The sequence below is a fragment of the Ranitomeya imitator genome, chromosome 5 (genome assembly GCF_032444005.1).
Source record: "Ranitomeya imitator isolate aRanImi1 chromosome 5, aRanImi1.pri, whole genome shotgun sequence".
In the NCBI taxonomy this organism is placed as follows: Eukaryota; Metazoa; Chordata; class Amphibia; order Anura; family Dendrobatidae; genus Ranitomeya; species Ranitomeya imitator.
Window position 1 is genome coordinate 131457466 of NC_091286.1, and position 21856 is coordinate 131479321.

The window sequence follows — 21856 nt, forward strand, 5'->3', positions numbered from 1 at the left end:
GGAGAGATGTACTGCAGGAGGGGGTGTATATACAGGAGAGATGTACTGCAGGAGTGGGGTGTATATACAGGAGAGATGTACTGCAGGAGTGGGGTGTATATACAGGAGAGATGTACTGCAGGAGGAGGTGTCTATACAGGAGAGATGTACTGCAGGAGGGGGTGTATATACAGGAGAGATGTACTGCAGGAGTGGGGTGTATATACAGGAGAGATGTACTGCAGGAGGAGGTGTCTATACAGGAGAGATGTACTCCAGGAGGGGGTGTCTATACAGGAGAGATGTACTGCAGGAGGGGGTGTATATATAGGAGAGATGTACTGCAGGAGGAGGGTGTATATACAGGAGAGATGTACTGCAGGAGTGGGGTGTATATACAGGAGAGATGTACTGCAGGAGGAGGTGTCTATACAGGAGAGATGTACTCCAGGAGGGGGTGTCTATACAGGAGAGATGTACTGCAGGAGGGGGTGTATATATAGGAGAGATGTACTGCAGGAGGGGGTGTATATACAGGAGAGATGTACTGCAGGAGGAGGTGTATATACAGGAGAGATGTACTGCAGGAGGGGGTGTATATACAGGAGAGATGTACTGCAGGAGGGGGTGTATATACAGGAGAGATGTACTGCAGGAGGAGGTGTATATACAGGAGAGATGTACTGCAGGAGGAAGTGTACATAAAGGAGAGATGTACTGCAGGAGGGGGTGTATATACAGGAGAGATGTACTGCAGGAGTGGGGTGTATATACAGGAGAGATGTACTGCAGGAGGAAGTGTATATACAGGAGAGATGTACTGCAGGAGTGGGGTGTATATACAGGAGAGATGTACTGCAGGAGGGGGGTGTACAGTGGGGCAAAAAAGTATTTAGTCAGTCAGCAATAGTGCAAGTTACACCACTTAAAAAGATGAGAGGCGTCTGTAATTTACATCATAGGTAGACCTCAACTATGGGAGACAAACTGAGAAAAAAAAATCCAGAAAATCACATTGTCTGTTTTTTTTAACATTTTATTTGCATATTATGGTGGAAAATAAGTATTTGGTCAGAAACAAACAATCAAGATTTCTGGCTCTCACAGACCTGTAACTTCTTCTTTAAGAGTCTCCTCTTTCCTCCACTCATTACCTGTAGTAATGGCACCTGTTTAAACTTGTTATCAGTATAAAAAGACACCTGTGCACACCCTCAAACAGTCTGACTCCAAACTCCACTATGGTGAAGACCAAAGAGCTGTCAAAGGACACCAGAAACAAAATTGTAGCCCTGCACCAGGCTGGGAAGACTGAATCTGCAATAGCCAACCAGCTTGGAGTGAAGAAATCAACAGTGGGAGCAATAATTAGAAAATGGAAGACATACAAGACCACTCATAACCTCCCTCGATCTGGGGCTCCACGCAAAATCCCACCCCGTGGGGTCAGAATGATCACAAGAACGGTGAGCAAAAATCCCAAAACCACGCGGGGGGACCTAGTGAATGAACTGCAGAGAGCTGGGACCAATGTAACAAGGCCTACCATAAGTAACACACTATGCCACCATGGACTCAGATCCTGCAGTGCCAGACGTGTCCCACTGCTTAAGCCAGTACATGTCCGGGCCCGTCTGAAGTTTGCTAGAGAGCATTTGGATGATCCAGAGGAGTTTTGGGAGAATGTCCTATGGTCTGATGAAACCAAACTGGAACTGTTTGGTAGAAACACAACTTGTCGTGTTTGGAGGAAAAAGAATACTGAGTTGCATCCATCAAACACGATACCTACTGTAAAGCATGGTGGTGGAAGCATCATGCTTTGGGGCTGTTTCTCTGCAAAGGGGCCAGGACGATTGATCCGGGTACATGAAAGAATGAATGGGGCCATGTATCGTGAGATTTTGAGTGCAAACCTCCTTCCATCAGCAAGGGCATTGAAGATGAAACGTGGCTGGGTCTTTCAACATGACAATGATCCAAAGCACACAGCCAGGGCAACGAAAGAGGGGCTTCGTAAGAAGCATCTCAAGGTCCTGGAGTGGCCTAGCCAGTCTCCAGATCTCAACCCTATAGAAAACCTTTGGAGGGAGTTGAAAGTCCGTGTTGCCAAGCGAAAAGCCAAAAACATCACTGCTCTAGAGGAGATCTGCATGGAGGAATGGGCCAACATACCAACTACAGTGTGTGGCAACCTTGTGAAGACTTACAGAAAACGTTTGACCTCTGTCATTGCCAACAAAGGATATATTACAAAGTATTGAGATGAAATTTTGTTTCTGACCAAATACTTATTTTCCACCATAATATGCAAATAAAATGTTAAAAAAAACAGACAATGTGATTTTCTGGATTTTTTTTTCTCAGTTTGTCTCCCATAGTTGAGGTCTACCTATGATGTAAATTACAGACGCCTCTCATCTTTTTAAGTGGTGGAACTTGCACTATTGCTGACTGACTAAATACTTTTTTGCCCCACTGTATATACAGGAGAGATGTACTGCAGGAGTGGGTGTATATACAGGAGAGATGTACTGCAGGAGGAGGTGTATATACAGGAGAGATGCACTGCAGGAGGGGGTGTATATACAGGAGAGATATACTGCAGGAGGGGGTGTATATACAGGAGAGATGTACTGCAGGAGTGGGGTGTATATACAGGAGAGATGTATTGCAGGAGGGGGGTGTATATACAGGAGAGATGTACTGCAGGAGTGGGTGTATATACAGGAGAGATGTACTGCAGGAGGAGGTGTATATACAGGAGAGATGCACTGCAGGAGGGGGTGTATATACAGGAGAGATATACTGCAGGAGGGGGTGTATATACAGGAGAGATGTACTGCAGGAGGGGGTGTATATACAGGAGAGATATACTGCAGGAGGGGGTGTATATACAGGAGAGATGTACTGCAGGAGTGGGGTGTATATACAGGAGAGATGTACTGCAGGAGGGGGGTGTATATACAGGAGAGATGTACTGCAGGAGTGGGGTGTATGTACAGGAGAGATGTACTGCAGGAGGAGGGTGTATATACAGGAGAGATGTACTGCAGGAGGAAGTGTATATACAGGAGAGATGTACTGCAGGAGGGGGGTGTATATACAGTAGAGATATACTGCAGGAGGAGGTGTATATACAGGAGAGATGTACTGCAGGAGGAAGTGTATATACAGGAGAGATGTACTGCAGGAGGGGGGTGTATATACAGGAGAGATATACTGCAGGAGTGGGGTGTATCTACAGGAGAGATGTACTGCAGGAGGGGGGTGTATATACAGGAGAGATATACTGCAGGAGTGGGGTGTATATACAGGAGAGATGTACTCCAGGAGGGGGTGTATATACAGGAGAGATATACTGCAGGAGTGGGGTGTATATACAGGAGAGATGTACTGCAGGAGGAAGTGTATATACAGGAGAGATGTACTGCAGGAGGGGGGTGTATATACAGGAGAGATGTACTGCAGGAGGGGGTGTATATACAGGAGAGATGTACTGCAGGAGGAAGTGTATATACAGGAGAGATGTACTGCAGGAGGGGGGTGTATATACAGGAGAGATATACTGCAGGAGGGGGTGTATATACAGGAGAGATGTACTGCAGGAGGAAGTGTATATACAGGAGAGATGTACTGCAGGAGGGGGATGTATATACAGGAGAGATATACTGCAGGAGGGGGTGTATATACAGGAGAGATGTACTGCATAAGTGGGTGTATATACAGGAGAGATGTACTGCAGGAGGGGGTGTATATACAGGAGAGATGTACTGCAGGAGTGGGGTGTATATTCAGGAGAGATGTACTGCAGGAGGAGGTGTATATACAGGAGAGATGTACTCCAGGAGGGGGTGTCTATACAGGAGAGATGTACTGCAGGAGGGGGTGTATATATAGGAGAGATGTACTGCAGGAGGGGGTGTATATACAGGAGAGATGTACTGCAGGAGGAGGTGTATATACAGGAGAGATGTACTGCAGGAGGGGGTGTATATACAGGAGAGATGTACTGCAGGAGGGGGTGTATATACAGGAGAGATGTACTGCAGGAGGAAGTGTACATACAGGAGAGATGTACTGCAGGAGGGGGTGTACATACAGGAGAGATGTACTGCAGGAGGAAGTGTACATACAGGAGAGATGTACTGCAGGAGGGGGTGTATATACAGGAGAGATGTACTGCAGGAGTGGGGTGTATATACAGGAGAGATGTACTGCAGGAGGAAGTGTATATACAGGAGAGATGTACTGCAGGAGTGGGGTGTATATACAGGAGAGATGTACTGCAGGAGGGGGGTGTATATACAGGAGAGATGTACTGCAGGAGTGGGTGTATATACAGGAGAGATGTACTGCAGGAGGAGGTGTATATACAGGAGAGATGCACTGCAGGAGGGGGTGTATATACAGGAGAGATATACTGCAGGAGGGGGTGTATATACAGGAGAGATGTACTGCAGGAGGGGGGTGTATATACAGGAGAGATGCACTGCAGGAGGGGGTGTATATACAGGAGAGATATACTGCAGGAGGGGGTGTATATACAGGAGAGATGTACTGCAGGAGTGGGGTGTATATACAGGAGAGATGTACTGCAGGAGGGGGGTGTATATACAGGAGAGATGTACTGCAGGAGTGGGGTGTATGTACAGGAGAGATGTACTGCAGGAGGAGGGTGTATATACAGGAGAGATGTACTGCAGGAGGAAGTGTATATACAGGAGAGATGTACTGCAGGAGGGGGGTGTATATACAGGAGAGATATACTGCAGGAGGGGGTGTATATACAGGAGAGATGTACTGCAGGAGGAAGTGTATATACAGGAGAGATGTACTGCAGGAGGGGGGTGTATATACAGGAGAGATATACTGCAGGAGTGGGGTGTATCTACAGGAGAGATGTACTGCAGGAGGGGGGTGTATATACAGGAGAGATATACTGCAGGAGTGGGGTGTATATACAGGAGAGATGTACTCCAGGAGGGGGTGTATATACAGGAGAGATATACTGCAGGAGTGGGGTGTATATACAGGAGAGATGTACTGCAGGAGGAGGTGTATATACAGTAGAGATGTACTGCAGGAGTGGGGTGTATATACAGGAGAGATGTACTGCAGGAGGGGGTGTATATACAGGAGAGATGTACTGCAGGAGGAGGTGTATATACAGGAGAGATGTACTGCAGGAGTGGGGTGTATATACAGGAGAGATGTACTGCAGGAGGGGGTGTATATACAGGAGAGATGTACTGCAGGAGGAGGTGTATATACAGGAGAGATGTACTGCAGGAGGGGGTGTATATACAGGAGAGATGTACTGCAGGAGTGGGGTGTATATACAGGAGAGATGTACTGCAGGAGTGGGGTGTATATACAGGAGAGATGTACTGCAGGAGGAGGTGTATATACAGGAGAGATGTACTGCAGGAGTGGGGTGTATATACAGGAGAGATGTACTGCAGGAGGAGGTGTATATACAGGAGAGATGTACTCCAGGAGGGGGTGTCTATACAGGAGAGATGTACTGCAGGAGGGGGTGTATATACAGGAGAGATGTACTGCAGGAGGAGGGTGTATATACAGGAGAGATGTACTGCAGGAGGGGGTGTATATACAGGAGAGATGTACTGCAGGAGGAGGTGTATATACAGGAGAGATGTACTGCAGGAGGAAGTGTACATACAGGAGAGATTTACTGCAGGAGGGGGTGTATATACAGGAGAGATGTACTGCAGGAGTGGGGTGTATATACAGGAGAGATGTACTGCAGGAGGAAGTGTATATACAGGAGAGATGTACTGCAGGAGTGGGGTGTATATACAGGAGAGATGTACTGCAGGAGGGGGGTGTATATACAGGAGAGATGTACTGCAGGAGGGGGTGTCTATACAGGAGAGATGTACTGCAGGAGGGGGGTGTATATACAGGAGAGATGTACTGCAGGAGGAAGTGTACATACAGGAGAGATGTACTGCAGGAGGGGGTGTATATACAGGAGAGATGTACTGCAGGAGTGGGGTGTATATACAGGAGAGATGTACTGCAGGAGGAAGTGTATATACAGGAGAGATGTACTGCAGGAGTGGGGTGTATATACAGGAGAGATGTACTGCAGGAGGGGGGTGTATATACAGGAGAGATGTACTGCAGGAGGGGGTGTATATACAGGAGAGATGTACTGCAGGAGGGGGTGTATATACAGGAGAGATGTACTGTAGGAGGAGGTGTATATACAGGAGAGATGTACTGCAGGAGGGGGTGTATATACAGGAGAGATGTACTGCAGGAGTGGGGTGTATATACAGGAGAGATGTACTGCAGGAGGGGGGTGTATATACAGGAGAGATGTACTGCAGGAGGGCGGTGTATATACAGGAGAGATGTACTGCAGGAGTGGGTGTATATACAGGAGAGATGTACTGCAGGAGGAGGTGTATATACAGGAGAGATGCACTGCAGGAGGGGGTGTATATACAGGAGAGATATACTGCAGGAGGGGGTGTATATACAGGAGAGATGTACTGCAGGAGTGGGGTGTATATACAGGAGAGATGTACTGCAGGAGGGGGTGTATATACAGGAGAGATGTACTGCAGGAGTGGGGTGTATGTACAGGAGAGATGTACTGCAGGAGGAGGTGTATATACAGGAGAGATGTACTGCAGGAGTGGGGTGTATATACAGGAGAGATGTACTGCAGGAGGAGGTGTCTATACAGGAGAGATGTACTCCAGGAGGGGGTGTCTATACAGGAGAGATGTACTGCAGGAGGGGGTGTATATACAGGAGAGATGTACTGCAGGAGGGGGTGTATATACAGGAGAGATGTACTGCAGGAGGAGGGTGTATATACAGGAGAGATGTACTGCAGGAGTGGGGTGTATGTACAGGAGAGATGTACTGCAGGAGGAGGTGTATATACAGGAGAGATGTACTGCAGGAGTGGGGTGTATATACAGGAGAGATGTACTGCAGGAGGGGGTGTCTATACAGGAGAGATGTACTCCAGGAGGGGGTGTCTATACAGGAGAGATGTACTGCAGGAGGGGGTGTATATACAGGAGAGATGTACTGCAGGAGGGGGTGTATATACAGGAGAGATGTACTGCAGGAGGAGGTGTATATACAGGAGAGATGTACTGCAGGAGGGGGTGTATATACAGGAGAGATGTACTGCAGGAGGGGGTGTATATACAGGAGAGATGTACTGCAGGAGGAGGTGTATATACAGGAGAGATGTACTGCAGGAGGAAGTGTACATACAGGAGAGATGTACTGCAGGAGGGGGTGTATATACAGGAGAGATGTACTGCAGGAGTGGGGTGTATATACAGGAGAGATGTACTGCAGGAGGAAGTGTATATACAGGAGAGATGTACTGCAGGAGTGGGGTGTATATACAGGAGAGATGTACTGCAGGAGTGGGTGTATATACAGGAGAGATGTACTGCAGGAGGAGGTGTATATACATGAGAGATGCACTGCAGGAGGGGGTGTATATACAGGAGAGATATACTGCAGGAGGGGGTGTATATACAGGAGAGATGTACTGCAGGAGGGGAGTGTATATACAGGAGAGATGCACTGCAGGAGGGGGTGTATATACAGGAGAGATATACTGCAGGAGGGGGTGTATATACAGGAGAGATGTACTGCAGGAGTGGGGTGTATATACAGGAGAGATGTACTGCAGGAGGGGGGTGTATATACAGGAGAGATATACTGCAGGAGGAGGTGTATATACAGGAGAGATGTACTGCAGGAGTGGGGTGTATATACAGGAGAGATGTACTGCAGGAGTGGGGTGTACAGGTCCTTCTCAAAAAATTAGCATATAGTGTTAAATTTCATTATTTACCATAATGTAATGATTACAATTAAACTTTCATATATTATAGATTCATTATCCACCAACTGAAATTTGTCAGGTCTTTTATTGTTTTAATACTGATGATTTTGGCATACAACTCCTGATAACCCAAAAAACCTGTCTCAATAAATTAGCATATTTCACCCATCCAATCAAATAAAAGTGTTTTTTAATAACAAACAAAAAAACCATCAAATAATAATGTTCAGTTATGCACTCAATACTTGGTCGGGAATCCTTTGGCAGAAATGACTGCTTCAATGCGGCGTGGCATGGAGGCAATCAGCCTGTGACGCTGCTGAGATGTTATGGAGGCCCAGGATGCTTCAATAGCGGCCTTAAGCTCATCCAGAGTGTTGGGTCTTGCGTCTCTCAACTTTCTCTTCACAATATCCCACAGATTCTCTATGGGGTTCAGGTCAGGAGAGTTGGCAGGCCAATTGAGCACAGTAATACCATGGTCAGTAAACCATTTACCAGTGGTTTTGGCACTGTGAGCAGGTGCCAGGTCGTGCTGAAAAATGAAATCTTCATCTCCATAAAGCATTGACCCTGCCCTTGATGAAACACAGTGGACCAACACCAGCAGCTGACATGGCACCCCACACCATCACTGACTGTGGGTACTTGACACTGGACTTCAGGCATTTTGGCATTTCCTTCTCCCCAGTCTTCCTTTAGACTCTGGCACCTTGATTTCCGAATGACATGCAAAATTTGCTTTCATCAGAAAAAAGTACTTGGGACCACTTAGCAACAGTCCAGTGCTGCTTCTCTGTAGCCCAGGTCAGGCGCTTCTGCCGCTGTTTATGGTTCAAAAGTGGCTTTACCTGGGGAATGCGGCACCTGTAGCCCATTTCCTGCACACGCCTGTGCACGGTGGTTCTGGATGTTTCCACACGAGACTCAGTCCACTGCTTCCTCAGGTTCCCCAAGGTCTGGAATCGGTCCTTCTCCACAATCTTCCTCAGGGTCCGGTCTCCTCTTCTCGTTGTACAGCGTTTTCTGCCACATTGTTTCCTTCCAACAGACTTACCATTGAGGTGCCTTGATACAGCACTCTGGGAACAGCCTATTTGTTGAGAAATTTCTTTCTGGGTCTTACCCTCTTGCTTGAGGGTGTCAATGATGGCCTTCTTGACATCTGTCAGGTCGCTAGTCTTACCCATGATGGGGGTTTTGAGTAATGAACCCGGCAGGGAGTTTATAAAAGCCTCAGGTATCTTTTGCATGTGTTTAGAGTTAATTAGTTGATTCAGAAGATTAGGGTAATAGGTCGTTTAGAGAACCTTTTCTTGATATGCTAATTTATTGAGACAGGTTTTTTGGGTTATCAGGAGTTGTATGCCAAAATCATCAGTATTAAAACAATAAAAGACCTGACAAATTTCAGTTGGTGGATAATGAATCTATAATATATGAAAGTTTAATTGTAATCATTACATTATGGTAAATAATGAAATTTAACACTATATGCTAATTTTTTGAGAAGGACCTGTATATACAGGAGAGATGTACTGCAGGAGTGGGGTGTATATACAGGAGAGATGTACTGCAGGAGGGGGGTGTATATACAGGAGAGATGTACTGCAGGAGTGGGGTGTATATACAGGAGAGATGTACTGCAGGAGGGGGGTGTATATACAGGAGAGATGTACTGCAGGAGGGGGTGTATATACAGGAGAGATGTACTGCAGGAGGGGGGTGTATATACAGGAGAGATGCACTGCAGGAGGGGGTGTATATACAGGAGAGATATACTGCAGGAGGGGGTGTATATACAGGAGAGATGTACTGCAGGAGTGGGGTGTATATACAGGAGAGATGTACTGCAGGAGGGGGGTGTATATACAGGAGAGATATACTGCAGGAGGAAGTGTATATACAGGAGAGATGTACTGCAGGAGTGGGGTGTATGTACAGGAGAGATGTACTGCAGGAGGAGGGTGTATATACAGGAGAGATGTACTGCAGGAGGAAGTGTATATACAGGAGAGATGTACTGCAGGAGGGGGTGTATATCCAGGAGAGATGTACTGCAGGAGTGGGGTGTATATACAGGAGAGATGTACTGCAGGAGGAGGTGTATATACAGTAGAGATGTACTGCAGGAGTGGGGTGTATATACAGGAGAGATGTACTGCAGGAGGGGGTGTATATACAGGAGAGATGTACTGCAGGAGGAGGTGTATATACAGGAGAGATGTACTGCAGGAGTGGGGTGTATATACAGGAGAGATGTACTGCAGGAGTGGGGTGTATATACAGGAGAGATGTACTGCAGGAGGAGGTGTATATACAGGAGAGATGTACTGCAGGAGGGGGTGTATATACAGGAGAGATGTACTGCAGGAGGAGGGTGTATATACAGGAGAGATGTACTGCAGGAGGGGGTGTATATACAGGAGAGATGTACTGCAGGAGGAGGTGTATATACAGGAGAGATGTACTGCAGGAGGGGGTGTATATACAGGAGAGATGTACTGCAGGAGGAGGTGTATATACAGGAGAGATGTACTGCAGGAGGGGTGTATATACAGGAGAGATGTACTGCAGGTGTGGGGTGTACATACAGGAGAGATGTACTGCAGGAGGAAGTGTACATACAGGAGAGATGTACTGCAGGAGGGGGTGTATATACAGGAGAGATGTACTGCAGGAGTGGGGTGTATATACAGGAGAGATGTACTGCAGGAGGAAGTGTATATACAGGAGAGATGTACTGCAGGAGTGGGGTGTATATACAGGAGAGATGTACTGCAGGAGTGGGGTGTATATACAGGAGAGATGTACTGCAGGAGGAGGTGTATATACAGGAGAGATGTACTGCAGGAGGGGGGTGTATATACATGAGAGATGTACTGCAGGAGGGGGGTGTATATACAGGAGAGATGTACTGCAGGAGGGGGTGTATATACAGGAGAGATGTACTGCAGGAGGGGGTGTATATACAGGAGAGATGTACTGCAGGAGGAGGTGTATATACAGGAGAGATGTACTGCAGGAGGAGGTGTATATACAGTAGAGATGTACTGCAGGAGGGGGGTGTATATACAGGAGAGATGTACTGCAGGAGGGGGTGTATATACAGGAGAGATGTACTGCAGGAGGAGGTGTATATACAGTAGAGATGTACTGCAGGAGGGGGGTGTATATACAGGAGAGATGTACTGCAGGAGGGGGTGTATATACAGGAGAGATGTACTGCAGGAGGGGGTGTATATACAGGAGAGATGTACTGCAGGAGGAGGTGTATATACAGGAGAGATGTACTGCAGGAGGGGGTGTATATACAGGAGAGATGTACTGCAGGAGTGGGGTGTATATACAGGAGAGATGTACTGCAGGAGGGGGGTGTATATACAGGAGAGATGTACTGCAGGAGGGCGGTGTATATACAGGAGAGATGTACTGCAGGAGTGGGTGTATATACAGGAGAGATGTACTGCAGGAGGAGGTGTATATACAGGAGAGATGCACTGCAGGAGGGGGTGTATATACAGGAGAGATATACTGCAGGAGGGGGTGTATATACAGGAGAGATGTACTGCAGGAGTGGGGTGTATATACAGGAGAGATGTACTGCAGGAGGGGGTGTATATACAGGAGAGATGTACTGCAGGAGTGGGGTGTATGTACAGGAGAGATGTACTGCAGGAGGAGGTGTATATACAGGAGAGATGTACTGCAGGAGTGGGGTGTATATACAGGAGAGATGTACTGCAGGAGGAGGTGTCTATACATGAGAGATGTACTCCAGGAGGGGGTGTCTATACAGGAGAGATGTACTGCAGGAGGGGGTGTATATACAGGAGAGATGTACTGCAGGAGGGGGTGTATATACAGGAGAGATGTACTGCAGGAGGAGGGTGTATATACAGGAGAGATGTACTGCAGGAGTGGGGTGTATGTACAGGAGAGATGTACTGCAGGAGGAGGTGTATATACAGGAGAGATGTACTGCAGGAGTGGGGTGTATATACAGGAGAGATGTACTGCAGGAGGAGGTGTCTATACAGGAGAGATGTACTCCAGGAGGGGGTGTCTATACAGGAGAGATGTACTGCAGGAGGGGGTGTATATACAGGAGAGATGTAGTGCAGGAGGGGGTGTATATACAGGAGAGATGTACTGCAGGAGGAGGTGTATATACAGGAGAGATGTACTGCAGGAGGGGGTGTATATACAGGAGAGATGTACTGCAGGAGTGGGGTGTATATACAGGAGAGATGTACTGCAGGAGGGGGGTGTATATACAGGAGAGATATACTGCAGGAGGAGGTGTATATACAGGAGAGATATACTGCAGGAGGGGGTGTATATACAGCAGAGATGTACTGCAGGAGGGGGTGTATATACAGGAGAGATGTACTGCAGGAGGAGGTGTATATACAGGAGAGATGTACTGCAGGAGTGGGGTGTATACACAGGAGAGATGTACTGCAGGAGGGGGTGTATACACAGGAGAGATGTACTGCAGGAGGGGGTGTATACACAGGAGAGATGTACTGCAGGAGGGGGTGTATATACAGGAGAGATGTACTGCAGGAGGGGGTGTATATACAGGAGAGATGTACTGCAGGAGGGGTGTATATACAGGAGAGATGTACTGCAGGAGGGGGTGTATATACAGGAGAGATGTACTGCAGGAGGGGGTGTATATACAGGAGAGATGTACTGCAGGAGGGGGTGTATGTACAGGAGAGATGTACTGCAGGAAGGGGGTGTATATACAGGAGAGATGCACTCCAGGAGGAGGTGTATGTACAGGAGAGATGTACTGCAGGAGGGGGTGTATATACAGGAGAGATGTACTGCAGGAGGGGGGTGTATATACAGGAGAGATGTACTGCAGAAGGGGGTGTATATACAGGAGAGATGTACTGCAGGAGGGGGGTGTATATACATGAGAGATGTACTGCAGGAGGGGGTGTATATACAGGAGAGATGTACTGCAGGAGTGGGGTGTATATACAGGAGAGATGTACTGCAGGAGGGGGTGTATATACAGGAAAGATGTACTGCAGGAGGGGGTGTATATACAGGAGAGATGTACTGCAGGAGGGGGTGTATGTACAGGAGAGATGTACTGCAGGAGGGGGGTGTATATACAGGAGAGATACACTCCAGGAGGAGGTGTATGTACAGGAGAGATGTACTGCAGGAGGGGGTGTATATACAGGAGAGATGTACTGCAGGATGAGGGTGTATATACAGGAGAGATGTACTGCAGGAGGGGGTGTATATACAGGAGAGATGTACTGCAGGAGGTGGGTGTATATACATGAGAGATGTACTGCAGGAGGGGGTGTATATACAGGAGAGATGTACTGCAGGAGTGGGGTGTATATACAGGAGAGATGTACTGCAGGAGGGGGTGTATATACAGGAGAGATGTACTGCAGGAGGGGTGCATATACAGGAGAGATGTACTGCAGGAGGGGTGTGTATATACAGGAGAGAAGGTGCAAAAAGTGTCAGAGAACCTCCAAAAGCAGATGAGTGGAAGCATGTGACCAAAAGAAGCAAGAAGACCATGGAGAAATCACCAACCACACAACTGCATAACCGATATCAAATCTTTGTAGAGGATGAAGATGGCACACCTAAGAATGAAGCAATACCAGCAAGCAAAAAAGAAAAGGGCACACAGCAACAAGTGACAGCAAAAAGTACAGCCAAGAAGCAACGAAGAGTGGTGGTGGTGGGAGACTCACTACTGAGAGGCACCGAAGCAGCCATCTGCAGACCGGACATAACTGCAAGAGAAGTATGCTGCCTTCCAGGTGCGATGATCAAGGATGTGACCGATAGGATACCAAAGCTCTTCAGCTCCAAGGACGTCCACCCATTTCTTCTGATACATGTTGGCACCAATGACACGGCAAGGAAGGACCTACCGACAATCTGCAAGGACTTTGAAGAGTTGGGGAAGAAAGTAAAGGAACTGGATGCACAGGTAGTTTTTTCTTCTATCCTTCCAGTAGACGGGCATGGCACCAGGAGATGGAACAGGATCCTTGATGCAAACAACTGGCTAAGACGATGGTGCAGACAACAAGGATTTGGATTCCTGGACCACGGTGTGAATTACTGGTATGATGGACTCCTCGCCAGAGACGGACTACACCTCAACAAACCTGGGAAACACACATTCGCCAGAAGACTCGCTACACTCATCAGGAGGGCGTTAAACTAGAAGAAGAGGGGACGGGAAGAAAAACATTAGACTCGAACAAAGACGACCCAGGAAAACATACTCAGAAGGGAGGTAAGAACATTTCTAAAACAATCCACAGTGAGGAGATTGGAACAAAACAAAATCCTCTAAACTGCATGCTCGCAAACGCCAGAAGCCTGACAAACAAGATGGAAGAACTAGAAGCAGAAATATCTACAGGTAACTTTGACATAGTGGGAATAACCGAGACATGGTTAGATGAAAGCTATGACTGGGCAGTTAACTTACAGGGTTACAGTCTGTTTAGAAAGGATCGTAAAAATCGGAGAGGAGGAGGGGTTTGTCTCTATGTAAAGTCTTGTCTAAAGTCCACTTTAAGGGAGGATATTAGCGAAGGGAATGAGGATGTCGAGTCCATATGGGTTGAAATTCATGGAGGGAAAAATGGTAACAAAATTCTCATTGGGGTCTGTTACAAACCCCCAAATATAACAGAAAGCATGGAAAGTCTACTTCTAAAGCAGATAGATGAAGCTGCAACCCATAATGAGGTCCTGGTTATTGGGGACTTTAATTACCCGGATATTAACTGGGAAACAGAAACCTGTGAAACGCATAAAGGCAACAGGTTTCTGCTAATAACCAAGAAAAATTATCTTTCACAATTGGTGCAGAATCCAACCAGAGGAGCAGCACTTTTAGACCTAATACTATCTAATAGACCTGACAGAATAACAAATCTGCAGGTGGTTGGGCATTTAGGAAATAGCGACCACAATATTGTGCAGTTTCACCTGTCTTTCACTAGGGGGACTTGTCAGGGAGTCACAAAAACATTGAACTTTAGGAAGGCAAAGTTTGAACAGCTTAGAGATGCCCTTAATCTGGTAGACTGGGACAATATCCTCAGAAATGAGAATACAGATAATAAATGGGAAATGTTTAAGAACATCCTAAATAGGCAGTGTAAGCGGTTTATACCTTGTGGGAATAAAAGGACTAGAAATAGGAAAAACCCAATGTGGCTAAACAAAGAAGTAAGACAGGCAATTAACAGTAAAAAGAAAGCATTTGCACTACTAAAGCAGGATGGCTCCATTGAAGCTCTAAAAAACTATAGGGAGAAAAATACTTTATCTAAAAAACCAATTAAAGCTGCCAAAAAGGAAACAGAGAAGCACATTGCTAAGGAGAGTAAAACTAATCCCAAACTGTTCTTCAACTATATCAATAGTAAAAGAATAAAAACTGAAAATGTAGGCCCCTTAAAAAATAGTGAGGAAAGAATGGTTGTAGATGACGAGGAAAAAGCTAACATATTAAACACCTTCTTCTCCACGGTATTCACGGTGGAAAATGAAATGCTAGGTGAAATCCCAAGAAACAATGAAAACCCTATATTAAGGGTCACCAATCTAACCCAAGAAGAGGTGCGAAACCGGCTAAATAAGATTAAAATAGATAAATCTCCGGGTCCGGATGGCATACACCCACGAGTACTAAGAGAACTAAGTAATGTAATAGATAAACCATTATTTCTTATTTTTAGTGACTCTATAGCGACAGGGTCTGTTCCGCAGGACTGGCGCATAGCAAATGTGGTGCCAATATTCAAAAAGGGCTCTAAAAGTGAACCTGGAAATTATAGGCCAGTAAGTCTAACCTCTATTGTTGGTAAAATATTTGAAGGGTTTCTGAGGGATGTTATTCTGGATTATCTCAATGAGAATAACTGTTTAACTCCATATCAGCATGGGTTTATGAGAAATCGCTCCTGTCAAACCAATCTAATCAGTTTTTATGAAGAGGTAAGCTATAGACTGGACCACGGTGAGTCATTGGACGTGGTATATCTCGATTTTTCCAAAGCGTTTGATACCGTGCCGCACAAGAGGTTGGTACACAAAATGAGAATGCTTGGTCTGGGGGAAAATGTGTGTAAATGGGTTAGTAACTGGCTTAGTGATAGAAAGCAGAGGGTGGTTATAAATGGTATAGTCTCTAACTGGGTCGCTGTGACCAGTGGGGTACCGCAGGGGTCAGTATTGGGACCTGTTCTCTTCAACATATTCATTAATGATCTGGTAGAAGGTTTACACAGTAAAATATCGATATTTGCAGATGATACAAAACTATGTAAAGCAGTTAATACAAGAGAAGATAGTATTCTGCTACAGATGGATCTGGATAAGTTGGAAACTTGGGCTGAAAGGTGGCAGATGAGGTTTAACAATGATAAATGTAAGGTTATACACATGGGAAGAGGGAATCAATATCACCATTACACACTGAACGGGAAACCACTGGGTAAATCTGACAGGGAGAAGGACTTGGGGATCCTAGTTAATGATAAACTTACCTGGAGCAGCCAGTGCCAGGCAGCAGCTGCCAAGGCAAACAGGATCATGGGGTGCATTAAAAGAGGTCTGGATACACATGATGAGAGCATTATACTGCCTCTGTACAAATCCCTAGTGAGACCGCACATGGAGTACTGTGTCCAGTTTTGGGCACCGGTGCTCAGGAAGGATATAATGGAACTAGAGAGAGTACAAAGGAGGGCAACAAAATTAAAAAAGGGGATGGGAGAACTACAATACCCAGATAGATTAGCGAAATTAGGATTATTTAGTCTAGAAAAAAGACGACTGAGGGGCGATCTAATAACCATGTATAAGTATATAAGGGGACAATACAAATATCTCGCTGAGGATCTGTTTATACCAAGGAAGGTGACGGGCACAAGGGGGCATTCTTTGCGTCTGGAGGAGAGAAGGTTTTTCCACCAACATAGAAGAGGATTCTTTACTGTTAGGGCAGTGAGAATCTGGAATTGCTTGCCTGAGGAGGTGGTGATGGCGAACTCAGTCGAGGGGTTCAAGAGAGGCCTGGATGTCTTCCTGGAGCAGAACAATATTGTATCATACAATTATTAGGTTCTGTAGAAGGACGTAGATCTGGGTATTTATTATGATGGAATATAGGCTGAACTGGATGGACAAATGTCTTTTTTCGGCCTTACTAACTATGTTACTATGTTACTATGTTACTATGTACTGCAGGAGGGGTGTGTATATACAGGAGAGATGTACTGCAGGAGGGGGTGTATATACAGGAGAGATGTACTGCAGGAGTGGTGTATATACAGGAGAGATGTACTGCAGGAGGGGGTGTATATACAGGAGAGATGTACTGCAGGAGTGGGGTGTATATACAGGAGAGATGTACTGCAGGAGGGGGTGTATATACAGGAGAGATGTACTGCAGGAGGGGTGTATATACAGGAGAGATGTACTGCAGGAGGGGTTGTATATACAGGAGAGATGTACTGCAGGAGGGGGTGTATATACAGGAGAGATGTACTGCAGGAGGGGGTGCATGTACAGGAGAGATGTACTGCAGGAGGGGGGTGTATATACAGGAGAGATACACTCCAGGAGGAGGTGTATGTACAGGAGAGATGTACTGCAGGAGGGGGTGTATATACAGGAGAGATGTACTGCAGGAGGGGGGTGTATATACAGGAGAGATGTACTGCAGGAGGGGGTGTATATACAGGAGAGATGTATAGCCCCCAACCTGGACCTGCCCCATCCACCTCCCCTATGCCATGGACTATAGCCCTTACAATGGACCTGCCCCATCCACCTCCCCTATGCCATGGACTATAGCCCCCAACCTGAACCTGCCCCATCCACCTCCCCTATGCCATGGACTATAGCCCCCAACCTGGATCTGCCCCATCCACCTCCCCTATGCCATGGACTATAGCCCCCAACCTGGATCTGCCCCATCCACCTCCCCCACAGCTCCTACCCAACATCCCCACAGTCCCTATCCCTATTGCCTCTATACACTTGCTTTGGCAAAACTGATGTGTATTTGGTCCTGCCAATAAAGCTTGTTTGAATCTTGAATCTACTGCAGGAGGGGGGTGTATATACATGAGAGATGTACTGCAGGAGGGGGTGTATATACAGCAGAGATGTACTGCAGGAGTGGGGTGTATATGCAGGAGAGATGTACTGCAGGAGGGGGTGTATATACAGGAGAGATGTACTGCAGGAGGGGGTGTATATACAGGAGAGATGTACTGCAGGAGGGGGGTGTATATACATGAGAGATGTACTGCAGGAGGGGGTGTATGTACAGGAGAGATGTACTGCAGGAGGGGGGTGTATATACAGGAGAGATATACTCCAGGAGGGGGTGTATATACAGGAGAGATACACTCCAGGAGGAGGTGTATATACAGCAGAGATGTACTGCAGGAGGGGGTGTATATACAGGAGAGATGTACTGCAGGAGTGGGGTGTATATACAGGAGAGATGTACTGCAGGAGGGGGTGTATATACAGGAGAGATGTACTGCAGGAGGGGGTGTATATACAGGAGAGATGTACTGCAGGAGGGGGTGTATATACAGGAGAGATGTACTGCAGGAGGAGGTGTATATACAGGAGAGATGTACTGCAGGAGTGGGGTGTATATACAGGAGAGATGTACTGCAGGAGGGGGTGTATATACAGGAGAGATGTACTGCAGGAGGAGGTGTATATACAGGAGAGATGTACTGCAGGAGGAGGTGTATATACAGGAGAGATGTACTGCAGGAGTGGGGTGTATATACAGGAGAGATGCACTGCAGGAGGAGGTGTATATACAGGAGAGATGTACTGCAGGAGGGGGTGTATATACAGGAGAGATGTACTGCAGGAGGGGTGTATATACAGGAGAGATGTACTGCAGGAGGGGGTGTATATACAGGAGAGATGTACTGCAGGAGGGGGTGTATATACAGGAGAGATGTACTGCAGGAGGGGGTGTATATACAGGAGAGATGTACTGCAGGAGGGGGGTGTATATACAGGAGAGATGCACTCCAGGAGGAGGTGTATGTACAGGAGAGATGTACTGCAGGAGGGGGTGTATATACAGGAGAGATGTACTGCAGGAGGGGGGTGTATATACAGGAGAGATGTACTGCAGAAGGGGGTGTATATACAGGAGAGATGTACTGCAGGAGGGGGGTGTATATACATGAGAGATGTACTGCAGGAGGGGGTGTATATACAGGAGAGATGTACTGCAGGAGTGGGGTGTATATACAGGAGAGATGTACTGCAGGAGGGGGTGTATATACAGGAAAGATGTACTGCAGGAGGGGGTGTATATACAGGAGAGATGTACTGCAGGAGGGGGTGTATGTACAGGAGAGATGTACTGCAGGAGGGGGGTGTATATACAGGAGAGATACACTCCAGGAGGAGGTATATGTACAGGAGAGATGTACTGCAGGAGGGGGTGTATATACAGGAGAGATGTACTGCAGGATGAGGGTGTATATACAGGAGAGATGTACTGCAGGAGGGGGTGTATATACAGGAGAGATGTACTGCAGGAGGTGGGTGTATATACATGAGAGATGTACTGCAGGAGGGGGTGTATATACAGGAGAGATGTACTGCAGGAGTGGGGTGTATATACAGGAGAGATGTACTGCAGGAGGGGGTGTATATACAGGAGAGATGTACTGCAGTAGGGGTGTATATACAGGAGAGATGTACTGCAGGAGGGGTGTGTATATACAGGAGAGAAGGTGCAAAAAGTGTCAGAGAACCTCCAAAAGCAGATGAGTGGAAGCATGTGACCAAAAGAAGCAAGAAGACCATGGAGAAATCACCAACCACACAACTGCATAACCGATATCAAATCTTTGTAGAGGATGAAGATGGCACACCTAAGAATGAAGCAATACCAGCAAGCAAAAAAGAAAAGGGCACACAGCAACAAGTGACAGCAAAAAGTACAGCCAAGAAGCAACGAAGAGTGGTGGTGGTGGGAGACTCACTACTGAGAGGCACCGAAGCAGCCATCTGCAGACCGGACATAACTGCAAGAGAACACAAAAGAGAATAGTAAAACCAAAAACACTCAGTTTGAAAAAATGTTGCAGTAATCCGCAAGTGCTAGTAAAAGATGTAAAAAACAGGGTATTTGGTTGATACGTTTTTTGCAAAAAATGTATACTAAGCTGCTCTACCAATCTTCACGGTATACCCTTATCAGAGCAGTCCTAACTAATGTATGCAATCCCTATCTGATGTATTTAAAAACCTGATCATCTGTATATAACCTGTGTGAACAGGGTTCAGAGAGGAAAAATCCATGTGTGCATACAGGGTAGAACAGCTATTGTGCAGATAGCCCAAGAGGAGTGGTGGAACTCCCCAGTCTTGTAGACACAAGAGAACAATTATGGAAACAGGAACACATGGGCTACTTGCACAGTGAACAAGTCTGTAGGATCATGTTCACACACCACCAAGAAACCTGAAGACACAAAAGAGAATAGTAAAACCAAAAACACTCAGTTTGAAAAAATGTTGCAGTAATCCGCAAGTGCTAGTAAAAGATGTAAAAAACAGGGTATTTGGTTGATACGTTTTTTGCAAAAAATGTATACTAAGCTGCTCTACCAATCTTCACGGTATACCCTTATCAGAGCAGTCCTAACTAATGTATGCAATCCCTATCTGATGTATTTAAAAACCTGATCATCTGTATATAACCTGTGTGAACAGGGTTCAGAGAGGAAAAATCCATGTGTGCATACAGGGTAGAACAGCTATTGTGCAGATAGCCCAAGAGGAGTGGTGGAACTCCCCAGTCTTGTAGACACAAGAGAACAATTATGGAAACAGGAACACATGGGCTACTTGCACAGTGAACAAGTCTGTAGGATCATGTTCACACACCACCAAGAAACCTGAAGACACAAAAGAGAATAGTAAAACCAAAAACACTCAGTTTGAAAAAATGTTGCAGTAATCCGCAAGTGCTAGTAAAAGATGTAAAAAACAGGGTATTTGGTTGATACGTTTTTTGCAAAAAATGTATACTAAGCTGCTCTACCAATCTTCACGGTATACCCTTATCAGAGCAGTCCTAACTAATGTATGCAATCCCTATCTGATGTATTTAAAAACCTGATCATCTGTATATAACCTGTGTGAACAGGGTTCAGAGAGGAAAAATCCATGTGTGCATACAGGGTAGAACAGCTATTGTGCAGATAGCCCAAGAGGAGTGGTGGAACTCCCCAGTCTTGTAGACACAAGAGAACAATTATGGAAACAGGAACACATGGGCTACTTGCACAGTGAACAAGTCTGTAGGATCATGTTCACACACCACCAAGAAACCTGAAGACACAAAAGAGAATAGTAAAACCAAAAACACTCAGTTTGAAAAAATGTTGCAGTAATCCGCAAGTGCTAGTAAAAGATGTAAAAAACAGGGTATTTGGTTGATACGTTTTTTGCAAAAAATGTATACTAAGCTGCTCTACCAATCTTCACGGTATACCCTTATCAGAGCAGTCCTAACTAATGTATGCAATCCCTATCTGATGTATTTAAAAACCTGATCATCTGTATATAACCTGTGTGAACAGGGTTCAGAGAGGAAAAATCCATGTGTGCATACAGGGTAGAACAGCTATTGTGCAGATAGCCCAAGAGGAGTGGTGGAACTCCCCAGTCTTGTAGACACAAGAGAACAATTATGGAAACAGGAACACATGGGCTACTTGCACAGTGAACAAGTCTGTAGGATCATGTTCACACACCACCAAGAAACCTGAAGACACAAAAGAGAATAGTAAAACCAAAAACACTCAGTTTGAAAAAATGTTGCAGTAATCCGCAAGTGCTAGTAAAAGATGTAAAAAACAGGGTATTTGGTTGATACGTTTTTTGCAAAAAATGTATACTAAGCTGCTCTACCAATCTTCACGGTATACCCTTATCAGAGCAGTCCTA